Genomic DNA, 16,504 nt, shown 5'->3' with positions numbered 1-16,504 from the left:
TGGGGAATATTACTCACATGTTGTGTTCTGTAACCTTTTGGAAAAAATTGAATTATGTATTTTCTTCCAAAACATTCATTCTCAGTTCTGGGAAAAATAGAGAATATGATTGACTGTATCAGTAAGTGGGAAAAGTTAAAATATGCTGTGACCAGTGGAGAAATGGGATGAGAATAAATAATAGCAAAATACTACGGATGCTGGAAATCTGAAATAAAAACAATAAATGCTGGAACCACTCAGCAGGTCTGGCAGCATCTGTGGAAAGAGAAGCAGAGTTAACGTTTCGGGTCAATGACCCTTCTTCGGAAGTTCCGAAGAAGGGTCACTGACCCAAAACGTTAACTCTGCTTCTCTTTCCACAGATGCTGCCAGACCTGCGAAGTGGTTCCAGCATTTGTTGTTTTTTTTTGAGAATAAATAGTGCCCTTCTCTGATTTCAACTGCACAAGCACTTTCAATCTGGCTCTGTAGCTTAGTTGGTTACAGCACCTGTCTAGTAAACAGGAGATCCTGGGTTCAACTCCCAGCAGAGCCTTGTTACAGTGTGCTTTCGAAGTTTCCTAATCAATAATTTTATCCATGTCTTGTGAACTTTGACTTCGAATTCAAATTACATAATGAATTTCAGTCACAGGAGAAAACAGCCATTGTGAAGGATCTGAGTTTGGAATGGCTGTTCCTCCTTGGACAGAAATTCAGTGCTGATATTTCAAAGGCAACTTCTTTCATAGAAGTTTGTTCACAGATGCATTCAACCTGGAAAAAAAGCTCGACATTCATCTCACTGAAGGAAAGTGTGACCGTGTTGTATGTTTCAGAGTGTTTCTGTCGTTATGTGTTGCTTTCAACCGTGACTGGGACATGACGCAAGCGAGAGGGTTGAGCCGAGGTTTGGAATATTTGTCAGTCAGGAACAAGAAAAATCAAAGGAAGCGAATAAGAAAACCTGTGTCTCATGTGGTTACCGAGAGACGGTGAGAAGATATTAAACTTTGTTCTATTCAATACAGCTGTGATTAACTTTGACCTTTTCTGCCTTTTGTAAACAGTATTTGAAGTGTCTCGGGAACAGTGTTCAGTGGGGTCTGGGTGAGCAGTTGCGGAGTGTAACAGGGTCAGGACTGGATGCAGGAAGTTCTCTGACAGTCTCTCTCTCTCTCTCTGATGGGTTTGAGTTGATTTTCAACTGGCAGATGTTGGTGTTTCAATAAATGAAAGAAGTTCCCTCCACCCATTTTTTGGACAGACAGTGTATTGCAAGGATGTAAAAGGTTAATGCTGAAAACAGTGGCTTCAACCCCTCCCACTGTCAGAGTGATGATGTAACAGTCACATGAGATGAGGTTTGGGAGGAGAGAGCAGCACCAAGGATGTCAGTATCGGAGGCTTGATGAGTGTGTATATAGTATTGTGTAAATTAGAAAAGAGTTCTTAGTTCTTTCAGCTGGAAATGTGTCCAGAAAATATCGAGAAATTCACAATTTTATTATTCAGGAGTCGAAACACAGATATTAATTCCAAGTGACAGTTCTGGGTTCATTTAACAAAAAAAAAACGGTAGAGAATAATATCACTCACTGATTGAAATCCCCCAGTGAGGAGACAGTTAAACAGGTGATCTATTGGGGCATCCTTCGATCCAAGGTTTCGGCAGCATTTAATCTCTCTTTTTGGTGAAATTCTTTGTTATTTGCATCTTCTTTTTAATCCAGCTTTGATGGGTGGGTGAAAAAACTCAAAAAACTGAACAGTTCCATCCTTTCTTTTCTTCCTTCTTCCCTTCTTTCCATCAGTTTCGTTTTTCTGTCCCAGATCAATATAATGATGAGAATCCCAATTTAATCTGCTGTTTTATCCATTCCAATCAAAATTCAACATTCCAATCAAATCTATTTGTTATTCCACAGTCTTTTACTCTGTTGTATTCTCTCACAGTCTGTTTGATGATCAATGTTACATCTCACTCTGTTCTGGTGAAGATCAGAAGCAGTGATATCTGTTTACACCACCCGACAAGTCGGCCTGAAGCTGTGCCTCGCCGATCATGTGGAGTTAGGAACATCGGAACATAGGAGCAGGAGTCGGCCATTCAGCCCATCGAGCCTGCCCCACCATTCAATATGATCATGGTTGATCATCCACTTAAATGCCCTTTTCCCCACACTTTCCTCATATTCCCTTATATCATTTGTATTTAGAAATCTGTCAATCTCTGCTTTAAACATACTCAATGACTGAGCTTCCACAGCCCTCTGGGGTAAAGAATTCCAAAGATTCACAACCTTCTGAGTAACAACATTTCTCCTCATCTCTGTCCTATGTGTCCTTGGGGGTGCTTTTGCTAACGCTGTTGGGGAGGGTTTAAACTAATGTGGCAGGGGGATGGGAACCAAATGAGGAGGTCAGTGGACAGTAAGGAGGTAGTAACTAAAGCCTGTAAGGAACCAGATAATGAAGTCAGCGTGACTAAGGGGAAGAGTAGGCAGGGAGCAGATGATGAACGCAGAGGGACTGGTGGTCTGAGGTGCATTTGTTTTAATGCAAGAAGCGTAGTAGGTGAGGCAGAAGAACTTAGGGCTTAGATTAGGACCTAGGAGTATGATGTTATTGCTATTACTGAGACTTGGTTGAGGGAAGGGCACGATTGGCAACTAAATATCCCAGGATATCGATGCTTCAGGCGGGATAGAGAGGGAGGTAAAATGGGTGGAGGAGTTGCATTACTGGTCAAATAGGATATCACAGCTGTGCTGAAGGAGGGCACTATGGAGGACTCGAGCAGTGAGGCAATATGGGCAGAACTCAGAAATAGGAAGGGTGCGGTAACAATGTTGGGGCTGTACTGCAGGCCTCCCAACAGCAAGCATGAGACAGAGGTACAAATATGTGAACAGATTATGGAAAGATGTAGGAGCAACAGGGTGGTGGTGATAGGAGATTTTAATTTTCCCAACATTGACTGGGATTCACTTAGTGTTAGAGGTCTAGATGGAGCAGAATTTGTAAGGAGCATCCAGGAAGGTTTTCCAGAGCAGTATGTAAATAGTCCAACTCGGGAAGGGGCCAGACTGGACCTGGTGTTGGGGAATGAGCCCGGCCAGGTGGTTGAAGTTTCAGTAGGGGACTACTTTGGGAATAGTGATCACAATTCCGTAAGTCTTAGAATACTCATGGACAAAGATGAGAGTGGTCCTAAAGGAAGAGTGCTAAATTGGGGGAAGGCCAACGATACCAACATTCGGCAGGAGCTGGGGAATGTAGATTGGGAGCAGCTGTTTGAAGATAAATCCACATTTGATATGTGGGAGGCTTTTAAAGAGAGGTTGATTTAGCGTGCAAGAGAGACATGTTCCTGTGAAAATGAGGGATAGAAATGGCAAGATATGGGAATCATGGATGACAGGTGAAATTGTGAAACTAGCTAAGAGGAAAAAGGAAGCATAGATAAGGTCTACGCAGCTGAAGAAAGACGAAGCTTTGGAAGAATATTGGGAATGTAGGACCAATCTGAAACGAGGAATTAAGAGGGCTGAAAGGGGTCATGAAATATCTTTAGCAAACAAGGTTAAGGAAAATCCCAAAGCCTTTTATTCATATATAAGGAGCAAGAGGGTAACTAGAGAAAGGATTGGCCCACTCAAGGACAAAGGAGAAAAATTATGCGTGGAGTCAGAGAAAATGGGTGAGATTCTAAACGAGTACTTTGCATCGGTATTCACCGAGGAGAGGGACATGACAGATGTTGAGGTTAGGGATAGATGTTTGATTACTCTACGTCAAGTCGGCATAAGGAGGGAGGAAGTGTTGGGTATTCCAAAAGGCATTAAGGTGGACAAGTCCCCAGGTCCGGATGGGATCTATCCCAGGTGACTGAGGGAAGCGAGAGAGGAATTAGCTGGGGCCTTAACAGATATCTTTGCAGCATCCTTAAACACGGGTGAGGTCCCGGAGGACTGGAGAATTGCTAATGTTGTTCCCTTGTTTAAGAAGGGTAGCAGGGATAATCCAGGTAATTATAGACCGGTGAGCCTGACGTCAGTGGTAGGGAAGCTGCTGGAGAAGATACTTAGGGATAGGATCTATTCCCATTTGGAAGAAAATGGGCTCATCAGTGATAGGCAACATGGTTTTGTGCAGGGAAGGTCATGTCTTACCAACTTAATAGAATTCTTTGAGGAAGTGACAAAATTGATTGATGAGGGAAGGGCTGTAGCTGTCATGTACATGGACTTCAGTAAGGCGTTTGATAAGGTTCCCCATGGTAGGTTGATGGAGAAATTGAAGTCGCATGGGGTCCAGTGTGTACTAGCTAGATGGATAAAGAACTGGCTGGGCAACAGGAGACAGAGAGTAGCAGTGGAAGTGAGTTTCTCAAAATGGAGACGTGTGACCAGTGGTGTTCCACAGGGACCCGTGCTGGGACCACTGTTGTTTGTGATATACATAAATGATTTGGAGGAAAGTATAGGTGGTCTGATTAGCAAGTTTGCAGACGACACTAAGATTGGTGGAGTAGCAGATAGTGAAGGGGACTGTCAGAGGATACAGCAGAATATGGATAGGTTGGAGAGTTGGGCAGAGAAATGGCAGATGGAGTTCAATCCGGGCAAATGCGAGGTGGTGCATTTTGGAGGATCCAATTCAAGAGTGAACTATACAATAAATGGAAAAGTCCTGGGGAAAATTGATGTACAGAGAGATTTGGGTGTTCAGGTCCATTGTTCCCTGAAGGTGGCAACGCAGGTCAATGGAGTGGTCAAGAAGGCATACGGCATGCTTTCCTTCATCGGACGGGGTATTGAGTACAAGAGTTGGCAGGTCATGTTACAGTTGTATAAGACTTTGGTTCGGCCACATTTGGAATACTGCGTGCAGTTCTGGTCGCCACATTACCAAAAGGATGTAGATGCTTTGGAGAGGGTGCAGAGGAGGTTCACCAGGATGTTGCCTGGTATGGAGGGCGCTAGCTATGAAGAGAGGTTGAGTAGATTAGGATTATTTTCATTAGAAAGGCGGAGGTTGAGGGGGGACCTGATTGAGGTGTACAAAATCATGAGAGGTATAGACAGGGTGGATAGCAAGAAGCTTTTTTCCCAGAGTGGGGGATTCAATTACGAGGGGTCACGAGTTCAAAGTGAGAGGGCAAAAGTTTAGGGGGGATATGCGTGGAAAGTTCTTTACACAGAGGGTGGTGGGTGCCTGGAACACGTTGCCAGCGGAGGTGGTAGACGTGGACACGATCGCGTCTTTTAAGATGTATCTAGACAGATACATGAATGGGCAGGAAGCAAAGAGATACAGACCCTTAGCAAATAGGCGACAGGTTTAGATAGAGGATCTGGATAAGCGCAGGCTTGGAGGGCCGAAGGGCCTGTTCCTGTGATGTAATTTTCTTTGTTCTTTGTTCTAAGTGGTTTCCCCATTATTTTGAAATTGCGTCCCCTGGTTCTCGACTCCCCAACCAGGAGAAACATCTCAGCTGCATCTACCCTGACTGTCCTTTAAGTATTTTGTGGGTTTCAATGGGATCACCTCTCATTCTTTGAAACTCTAGAGAATACAGCCCGTTTCCCCAATCTCTCTTCATAGGACAGTCCCACCATCCCAGGAACAAGTCTGATGAACCTTTGTTGCACTCCCTCTGTGGCAATAATATCATTCCTAAGGTCAGGGGACCAAAACTGCACACAGTACTCCAAGTGCGGTCTCACCAAGGTTCTTTACAATTGAAGCAAGAATTCACTATTCCTGTATTCAAATCCTCTTGCGATAAAGGCTAACATACTATTAGCCTTCTTAATTGCATGCTGCACCTACATGTCAGCTTTCAGTGACTTATTGACATGGACACCCAGATCACCCTTATATTCTGTACCTCAGCTAATAAAGGAAAGGATTCCATATACCTGCTGAACCACCTTATTGACCTGTCCTGCTACCTTCAGGGATCTGTGGACATTCACTCCAACGTCCCTCACTTCCTCTACACCATTCAGTGTTCTCCCATTAATTGTGTTTTCCTTTGCCTTTTTTTGCATCTGCTCTCGCTGTTCCCTGCTCTCTGAGTGAACTCTTGCTCCCTCTCCTGGGCTCTTTATGCTCCATTCTGCTCTCACTGTTTCCCGCTCTCTTGATGTTTCAATATTTGTTTGCCTTGTGTTTAATTTAAAAAATGGATTAACTGTATTTTACAGTTGTAGGTTTTATTTGGTAGTCCTGTACAAGTTGTGGATTGTTATTTAATATTTAGCTCTGTGAAAACGATTGTGAATGAAAATATAACTTTCAATCTTATACATGGGCTGGTCTGCAAGCTCCAAGTCCTTCATTTTGTAGTAATGGAATTGATACTGTATCTTTCAGTCTTAATCTCTGTGGGATTTTTGAACTGGTATGTAATGCATGACTTGGTCTAACGTCTGATGTACATTATTGGGATTCATGGGATCATAGGAAATAGGGGCATTAGGCCATTCAGCCCATCGAGCCTGCTCCGCCATTCAAACAGATCGTGACTGATCATCTACCTCTACGCCATTTTTCCCTGCGATCTCCATATCCCTTGATCCCGTTGGTATTTAGAAATCTATCGATTTCTGTCTTGAATATGTTCAATGATTGAGGCTCCACAGCCCTCTGGGATAAAGAATTCCACAGAGTTCCCACCCACTGAGTAAAGAAATTCCTGCTCATCTCAGTCTCAAATAGCCTATCCTTATTCTGAGACTGTGTCTCCTTGTTCTAGACTCACCAGACAAAGGAAACATCCTATCCATATCTACCCTGTCACACCCTGTAAGAATTTTGTCTGTTTCAATGAGATCACCTTTCATTCTTCGAAACTCCAGAGAATTTCGGCCCAGTTTCTGCAGTGTCTCATCATAAGACAATCCCACCATCCCAGGGGATTAGTCTGGTGAATCTCCGTTGCACTCTCTCCATGACACGTCTATCCTTCCTTAGATAAGGAAACCAAAATTGTACAGAATATTCCAGGTGCGGTCTCATCTAGACTTTATACAATTGAAGCAATACATGTTTAACCATGTACTCAAATCCCCTTTCAATGAAGACAACATACCATTTGCATTATTAATTGCTTTCTGCACCTGCACACTAGCTTTTAGTGTCTCATGAACAAGGACACCCAGGTCCCTTTGGACATCAACACTTTCCAACCTCTCACCATTTAAGAAATACTCTGTCTTTCTGTTTATTCTACCAAAGTGGAGAACTTCACACTTATTCACATTATATTCCGTCTGCCACGTTCTTGCCCATTCACTTACCCTGTCCAAATCCCCTTGAAGCCTCCTTGCATTCATTCTGTACCTTTCAATCAGGTAAATTTTGTCTGTTCAATTTCAAGTTTTATTTTTTAAATGTGGCCATGGTGACAGAGTTTATTTAGATCTGACAGTGAGTTTGTTTTTGGACTGCGATTGATGTATCAACCTATCAGCTGTACTGAATTGGAGTGAAATGGAAACAACTTCTGTCTCTCCTGCTGTTGTTTGACTGTTGGATTGAAAATGTGTCTCTTGACTTTGGGATCAGTGTCTGACTACTTCTTTTGTTTGTTGCAGTGGAACTGATGAGCTGGCAGTATCTCTGTGCTTTGGGAGTGATCCTGTACCGACTGTGTGTTGGCACGAAACAAAAACAAGAAATGCTGGAATCACTCAGCAGGTCTGGCAGCATCTGTGGAAAGAGAAGCAGAGTTAACGTTTCGGGTCAGTGACCCTTCTTCGGAATGTTGGAAACGTTAACTCTGCTTCTCTTTCCACAGATGCTGCCAGATCAGCTGAGTGATTCCAGCATTTCTTGTTTTTGTTTCAGATTTCCAGCATCCGCAGTATTTTGCTTTTATTTTAGTGTGTTGGAAAAAGCTCGCTGCACTTTTCTTTGTGTCCAAGAATAACCACATCCATTCAGGTTCCAAAGCAGTGGCTGCTGGAAGCAGATGCTGTTTGTTCCCTTCCCCCAGGCCCGGGAAGTCTCCATTCGCAGCTGATTTAAACCATCTTCCCCTGATTGAGTGAATGACTTCACAGACTGGGTTGGGGAAAGGCTGCGCATGCGCTCCACTCCTCATTGTGACGTCTCACTGGGGGCGGGGCTTCATCGCGCCTGCGCAGATCCCTGCAGCAATACAGCATTCAAACATCAATGGGAACTTTCCCCATTTCACCCTCATCAAAGTCCCAAAGAAAGTGAAGAGGGGCTTGGACTGGAGGGAGGGAGGGGCGGGGTAGGGAGAACCTAGAACCCAGAAAGCTGCCCACTTGCCCCATTTACATGCTCAATTTGTGGTCATTCCCTGCAGGGGGTTTGTTATTATTGAGCCCCTCCTGGTAAAACAATCCAATAGAAAGAGAGGTGAAAGGAGGGAGCTGGTGTGTTTGCTGGGACCTTGCAGAATTCATTTCAGCAGCAAAAGTCCCGGGTTATATTAACCCGAATGAAACACGCTGTCAGTGAGAGGAAAACCGAACGGCCCTTTTCATCTTTTCATTGGAAACAAAGTAGAGCCGGAAGTGCGGCGAGCAGAGCAGACACACAAGCTCAATGACAGGAGAGCTCGGCCGTCCCTAAGTTTCAGCTCCCGGCTCTTACATTTCCTCATCCACACTGTCTTTACTGTGGATGTTCAGGGGTTCCTTGTCGGATATGAGGACTGTATCCATTAAACATTCTGAGCCAGGAGATCCACACACTCTCTGTTATCAAGATTTATGGGCAGGAATGTTTCAAATCTTTGTCTATTAAATCATTGTATTATTCACAGAACTAATGAGGCAATCAGTTCATTATTTGAGTTCTCTCTGTGACCGCGTGGGTTTCCGCCGGGTGCTCCGGTTTCCTCCCACAGCCAAAGACTTGCAGATTGATAGGTAAATTGGCCATTGTAAATTGCCCCTAGTGTAGAGAGGTGGGAGAAGAATGGTGGGGGATGTGACAGGGAATGTAGGATTAATGTAGGATTAGTATAAATGGGTGGTTGTTGGTTGACACAGACTTGATGGGCCGAAGGGTCTGTTTCAGTGCTGCATCTATTAATAAATAACTGATTTTTTTGATGAAGTAACAGAAAAGGTTGATGAAAGGAAAGCAATGGATGTTGCCTATGTGGATTTTAAGAAAGCGTTTGACAAACTACCACATAAAAGGCTGGGTAACAAAACTCAGGCTCCTGGAATAGGAGGGTCAGTATCTGCTTCGATTAAAAAATGGATGAAATATCAAGAAAAGCGAGTTGTGGTATTTGGCTGTTTTTCAGAATGGAAGATGGTGAACAGTGATGTCCACAAGGGTCAGTGTCAGGACCACCATATATAGAAATGACTCGAATATTGGAATCACAGAATCACAGAATTGTTACTACACAGAAGGAGGCCATTTGGCCCATCATGTCTGCACTGACTCTCCAAATGAGCAATTCACCTCATGTCACTTCCCCGTCTTCTCCCCATAATCCTGCACATTCTTCCTTTTCAGAGAACAGTCTAATTCCCCTTTGAATTCTTCAACTGAACCTGCCTCCATCACATTCTCAGGCAGTTCATACTTTAACCACTCGCTGTGTGAAAAAGTTTTTCCTCATGTCGCTTTTGCTTCTTTTACCAATTACTTTAAATCTGTGCCCTCTCGTTCTCAATCCTTTCACAAGTGGGAACAGTTTCTCCCTATCCACTCTGTCCACACCCCTCATCATTTTGAATACCACTATGAAATCTCCTCTTAGCCTTCTTTTCTCCAAGGAAAACAGTCCTAACTTCTCCAATCTATCTTCATAACTGAAGTTCCTCATCCCTGGAACCATTCTCATGAATCTTTTCCATAATCTCTCCAATGCCTTCACATCTTTCCTAAAGTGTGCGCCCAGAACTGGACTCAGTACTTCAGCTGAGTCTAGTGTCTTATACAAGTTCAACATGACCGCCTTGTTCTTGTACTCTATGCCTCTATCACTAAAGCCGAGGATACTGTATGCTTTATTAACCGCTCTCTCAATCAATGACTTATACCCCCAGGGCCCTCTGCTCCTGGACCCCCTTTAGAATTGTACCCTTTATTCTGTATTGTCTCTCCATGTTCTTCCTACCAAAATGAATCAATTCACATTTCTCTGCATTGAACTTCACCTGTCATCTGTCCTCCCATTCCACCAACTTGTCTCTGTCCTTTTGAAGTTCTGCACTATCATCCTTACAGTTCACAATGCTTCCAATTTTCATATCATCCATAAACTTTGAAATTCTGCCCTGTACACCAAGGTCTAGGTCATTAATATATATCAGGAAAGGCAAGGGTCCCAACACTGACTCCTGGGGAACTCCACTACAAACCTTCCTCTAGTCCGAAGAACATCCATTGCTCACTACTCTTTGTTTCCTGTCACTCAGCCAATTCCATATCCATGTTACTACTGTCCCTTTTATTCCATGAGTTATAACTTTGCTCACAAGTCTGTTGTGTTGCATTGCATCAAACTCCTTTTGAAAGTCAATAAAAGCAAAATACTGCAGATGCTAGAAATCTGAAATATAAACAAAAAGTGCTGGAAGTACTCAGCAGGTCTGGCAGCATCTGTGGAGAGAAAAACAGAGTTAATGTTTCAGCTCAGTGACCTTTCAGATGCTGCCAGACTTTTTGAAAGTCCATGTACACCACATCAACAGCATTGCCCTCATCAACCCTCTCTGTTACCTCATCAAAAAACTCCAGAAGGACAGTTAAACATGATTTTCCCTTAAGAAATCCATGCTGGCTTTCTTGAATTAACCCACATTTGTCCATGGGACTATTAATTTTGTCCCGAATTATTCTTTCGAGAAGTTTTCCCACCACCAAAATTGAACTGACTGGGGAGTGAGACGAGGTGAGTTGCTCCAACAGAGAGCCAGCACGGGTTCGACAGGCTGAACGACCTCCTTCTGTGCTTTAGCCATTCTATGATTGTATGATTCTAGCGACAACTGTTGATGGAGAGGCAGTGATGCAGGAATGGGTTGACAGAAAGGGGAAAGTCTGGGCTGGTGTGTGTTTGCAGCATTTGCAGCTTGTGTTCGGGTTTGTGAATAAAGGTGATTTGGAAGCTGTGTTCCAAATTGAAGTGTTTGTTGGAAGCAAGAAGTTGATGTAAATTAAGATTAAAACGTGTTAAGATGAAGCATGGTGTGATTGTGGGCAGCAGTAAATATAGTGTTGGTGAATTATTTGTGTTAATAAACTTCCACTGCGCCCTCTGCTGCAGGCTGCTGTTTATATCCAGCTGTGTGTTCGTGCTGTGTGTTCGCGAGATAAATGTTTGTTTCAACGCTGTTTATAAAGCAATAGCATTGCACTCAAACAGTCCCAGACATAGCAACACACGTACAAAAGCAAAATACTGCAGATGCTGGAAATCTGAAACATAAACAGAAAATGCTTGAAATAGTCAGCAGGTCTGGCGGCATCTGTGGAGAAAGAAACAAAGTTAATGTGAGCTAAGGAAACCGACCTGAACTGTTAACTGTTTCTCTCTGCACAGATGCTGCCAGACCTACTGAGCATTTCCAGCATTTTCTGTTTTTATTACAGCAACACAGGTGTTGGGAGGCTCAGCCTGGCTACACAATGTTACAAGGCCGCTGAGTAACACCATCGACAACGGGACAGAGAGAAAAACACACAGAAAACCAAGAATGGACGATGAGGAAGCAAAAGTGAGGGACAGAGAGAGAGACAACGAGACTGAGATGGAGAAACAAGGCATTTGTATGATTGTGTTCTCCCTGTTATCTGAAGGTATTTCCTGTTGTGTAAATATGTTTTCTGTTGTGTAAAGATGTCCCCTGTTGTTGTGTAAAGGCTTTCCCTATTATTGTTTTATTTTCTGTTGCTGACCGTCTCCCAACTGTGACCGTTTGCCCTGGTTTTATTGTGGCCAACATCACCATCTGGTGGTGGAGCAGAGGCTCTGCCGGAAGGGGTTGACAAAGGGGAGAGACACGGCTGGTCCGTGTTTGCAGTTTGTGCAGCTTGTGTTCGTGTGAGCAAAAGTGAATTGTTACTGATTGATGTGTTCACGAGAAGAAAAAAGCTGATTGCAGTCGAGTGCCTCAGGAAGCATCTTGTTATGATGTTTTAAAAGTGAACTGTTTGTGTTACTACCGAACATAAATAGCAGAGAATGGTTTCGATCTATTGATCGCTGGGTTATGGGCCCAACACGCTTCCGCTGCGCCACTCTGCTAACTACTGTTTTAATTTTAACTGCCTGTTAGTGAAATATGTTCATTTCCCCAATGTTTTTATAAAAATAGGATTGTCGTCTGAATGCTCAAGAATCCCAGACTCAGCAACACACGTGCTGACGGACTCACCCTCATTGCACAATGACACAAGGACAGTGAGTCACAGCACCGACAATGAGGCAGGCAGAGAAATACACACAGAAAACCAGGAAGAGATTATCAGGACCCAGAAAGGAACAGACAGAGAAAGACACACAGAAAACCAGGCAGAGACAGCGAGAGACCAATGATTTATGTAATCGTGTTCTCTATTGTGTAAAGATGTCCCCTGTGTTTTTAAAATATTTTTCCTGCTGTGTAATATGTTCTCTGTTGTGTTACTGTATTCGCTGTTGTGTAAAGATGTTCTCTGTTATTGTGTAAAATGGTTCCCTGTTGGTTAAAGATCTTCTTACTTGTGTAAATATGATCCATCTTGTGTAAATGTGTACCGGGTTGTTTAAATATGTTCCCTGCTCTGCAATGTCGAGCTGAGTCTGCACTGATGGAATTGCTACAGTATCTTCCAGTCTGATACTGGATGAGGGCTGGAATGTGATCCAACGCACAGTCTTTACAAATTAAATTGCTATTGGATCTTTTATTTTCACAATCCAGGGGGAGTTTTAAACTGAATTCTCAGTTTGTATCTCAGGTTATACTATCTTTCAGATTCTCTCAATCTGATGACGCACTTGAGATTTAGACTTAAGAAAGGATGTACTGGCATTGGACGAGTTCAAAAGAGATTCACTCAGCTGATTCCTGAGATGAAGGGGTTGACTTATCAAGAACGGCGAAACAGGTTATTTATTCGAGTTCAGAAGAATGAGGGGTGATCTTTTTGAAACAAACAAGATTCTGAGGGTGCTTAACAGGGTAAAGAAGGGCCTCTGACCTGAAACATTAAGTCTGCTTCTCTCTTCACAGATGCTGCCAGACCTGCTGAGTATTTCCAGCATTTCTTGTTTTTATTAACAGGGTCGATGTTGAGAAGATATTTCCACTAGTGGGGGAATCTCAAACAAGGCGACATAGTTACAGAATAAGGGGACACTCATTTAAAACTGAGATGCAAAGGAATTTCTTCTCTCAGAGGGTAGTGAATGTCTGGAATTATCTACCCCAGACAGTTGTGGAGACGAGATCACTGAAAGTATTTAAAGAGGAAGTAGATAGATTTTTGAAATATTGGAGAGTTGAGGGCTATGAAGAGCTGGCATGAAAGAGGAACTGAGGTCTGGGGCAGATCAGCCATGATCTTACTGAATGGCGGGGCAGGCTTGAGGGGCCGAATGGCCTACTCCTGCTCCTATTTCTTATGTTATATCTAATGTATATGTCAGGATGCACTATGGGAATTAATACTGAAACTTATAAACTCATAATGTGTGTCAATATTGGGCTGGTATTTAACTTGAATCTCAGAGTACATTATTGTGGTTAATTCTGTAACTTTGAAATGGGAACTCTGTGCTATAATGAAAACAAGAAATGCTGGAAATACTCAGCAGGTCTGGCAGCATCTGTATAGAGAGAAGCAGAGTTAACGTTTCAGGTCAGTGACCTTTCATCAGATGTGAAACTGATCAATCCACTGTTACAAATACTCCATCTCAGACTCCCTCCTGACAGTAACTAATCCTTTCACAGAGACTGTGGGTGGTTCTGAAAAGAGCCTTTGGGTTATGAAATGACATTTTTCCACTTTACTTTTTCTGGGAGTTCTGAGCGCTGAGAATGATTCTCACTGACATGTACAGGGCAACAGACAGACTGATTTGACATAACGGTGTAACTAATGTTTGGTCTAACTCATGGCATCAGTTCAAACATGGGCAAGGAAACCTCCTGCTGATTATCACCTACCACCCCCTCCCAACCACACCCTCTCCCCGCCCCTCAGCTGATGAGTCAGTACTCCTCTATGTTGATCACCACTTGGAGGGAGCACTGAGGTGGAACAGCGCGCAGAATGTAGTCTGGCTGGGGGATGTCAATGTCCATCACTATGAGTGGCTCGGTAGCACCACTACTGAGCATGCTGGCCGAGTCCGAAAAGACATAGCTGCTCGATTGGGTCTGCAGTAGGTGATGAGGGAACTTCTTTTTCTTTTGGGCCTCCTTATCTCGAGAGACAATGGATACGCGCCTGGAGGTGGTCAGTGGTTTGTGAAGCAGCGCCTGGAGTGGCTATAAAGCCAATTCTGGAGTGACAGGCTCTTCCACAGGTGCTGCAGAGAAATTTGTTTGTTGGGGCTGTTGCACAGTTGGCTCTCCCCTTGCGCCTCTGTCTTTTTTCCTGCCAACTACTAAGTCTCTTCGACTCGCCACAATTTAGCCCTGTCTTTATGGCTGCCCGCCAGCTCTGGCGAATGCTGGCAACTGACTCCCACGACTTGTGATCAATGTCACACGATTTCATGTCGCGTTTGCAGACGTCTTTATAACGGAGACATGGACGGCCGGTGGGTCTGATACCAGTGGCGAGCTCGCTGTACAATGTGTCTTTGGGGATCCTGCCATCTTCCATGCGGCTCACATGGCCAAGCCATCTCAAGCGCCGCTGACTCAGTAGTGTGTATAAGCTGGGGATGTTGGCCGCTTCAAGGACTTCTGTGTTGGAGATATAGTCCTGCCACCTGATGCCAAGTATTCTCCGAAGGCAGCGAAGATGGAATGAATTGAGACGTTGCTCTTGGCTGGCATACGTTGTCCAGGCCTCGCTGCCGTAGAGCAAGGTACTGAGGACACAGGCCTGATACACTCGGACTTTTGTGTTCCGTGTCAGTGCGCCATTTTCCCACACTCTCTTGGCCAGTCTGAACATAGCAGTGGAAGCCTTACCCATGCGCTTGTTGATTTCTGCATCTAGAGACAGGTTACTGGTGATAGTTGAGCCTAGGTAGGTGAACTCTTGAACCACTTCCAGAGCGTGGTCGCCAATATTGATGGATGGAGCATTTCTGACATCCTGCCCCATGATGTTCGTTTTCTTGAGGCTGATGGTTAGGCCAAATTCATTGCAGGCAGACGCAAACCTGTCGATGAGACTCTGCAGGCATTCTTCAGTGTGAGATGTTAAAGCAGCATCGTCAGCAAAGAGGAGTTCTCTGATGAGGACTTTCCGTACTTTGGACTTCGCTCTTAGACGGGCAAGGTTGAACAACCTGCCCCCTGATCTTGTGTGGAGGAAAATTCCTTCTTCAGAGGATTTGAACGCATGTGAAAGCAGCAGGGAGAAGAAAATCCCAAAAAGTGTGGGTGCGAGAACACAGCCCTGTTTCACACCACTCAGGATAGGAAAGGGCTCTGATGAGGAGCCACCATCTTGAATTGTGCCTTTCATATTGTCATGGAATGAGGTGATGATACTTAGTAGCTTTGGTGGACATCCGATCTTTTCTAGTAGTCTGAAGAGACCACGTCTGCTGACGAGGTCAAAGGCTTTGGTGAGATCAATGAAAGCAATGTAGAGGGGCATCTGTTGTTCACGGCATTTCTCCTGTATCTGACGAAGGGAGAACAGCATGTCAATAGTCGGTGATGAGGGAACTAACAAGAGGGAAAAACATACTTGACCTCATCCTCACCAATCTGCCTGCCGCAGATGCATCTGTCAATGACAGTATTGGTAGGAGTGACCACTGCACAATCCTTGTGGAGATGAAGTCCCGTCTTCACATTGAGGATACCCTGCATTGTGTTGTGTGCCACTACCACTGTGCTAAATGGGATAGATTTTGAACAGATCTTGCAATGCGTAGCTGGGCATCCATGAGGTGCTGTGGACCATTAGCAGCGGCAGAATTGCACTCAACCACAATCTGTCACCTCATGGCCCGGCATATTCCCCCACTCTAACATTACCAACAAGCTGTGGATCAACCCTAATTCAATGAAGATGTGCAGGAGGACATGCCAGGAGAAGCACCAGGCATACCTTGAAATGAGGCGTCAGCCTGATGAAGCTACAGCCCAGGACTTCTTTCATGCCAAACAGCAGAAGCAGCATGTAATAGACAGGGCTAAGAGATCCCACAACCAACGGATCAGATCGACACCCTGCCACATCCAATGATGAATGGTGGTGGACAATTAAACAACCAACAGGAGGAGGTGGCTCCACAAATATCCCCAACCTCAATGATGGGGGAGCCCAGCGCATCAGTGCAAAAGACAAGGATGAAGAATTTGCAACAATCTTCAGCCAGAAGTGCCGG

At 44.2% G+C, this 16,504-nt stretch overlaps 1 non-coding gene across 1 annotated transcript; it reads left to right on the top strand.

Annotated features, from left to right (window-relative positions):
- The first annotated feature begins 464 nt into the window (after positions 1-464).
- On the top strand, positions 465-538 carry trnat-agu (transfer RNA threonine (anticodon AGU)). The gene has a single exon. It is a non-coding gene; the product is annotated as a tRNA-Thr (tRNA).
- The last annotated feature ends 15,966 nt before the right edge of the window (positions 539-16,504 follow it).

This window comes from Heterodontus francisci, unplaced genomic scaffold (assembly GCF_036365525.1).
Source record: "Heterodontus francisci isolate sHetFra1 unplaced genomic scaffold, sHetFra1.hap1 HAP1_SCAFFOLD_43, whole genome shotgun sequence".
NCBI lineage: Eukaryota > Metazoa > Chordata > Chondrichthyes > Heterodontiformes > Heterodontidae > Heterodontus > Heterodontus francisci.
The sequence above is the reverse complement of the archived record's forward strand: the minus strand, read 5'-3'. Positions and strand labels throughout refer to the sequence as shown.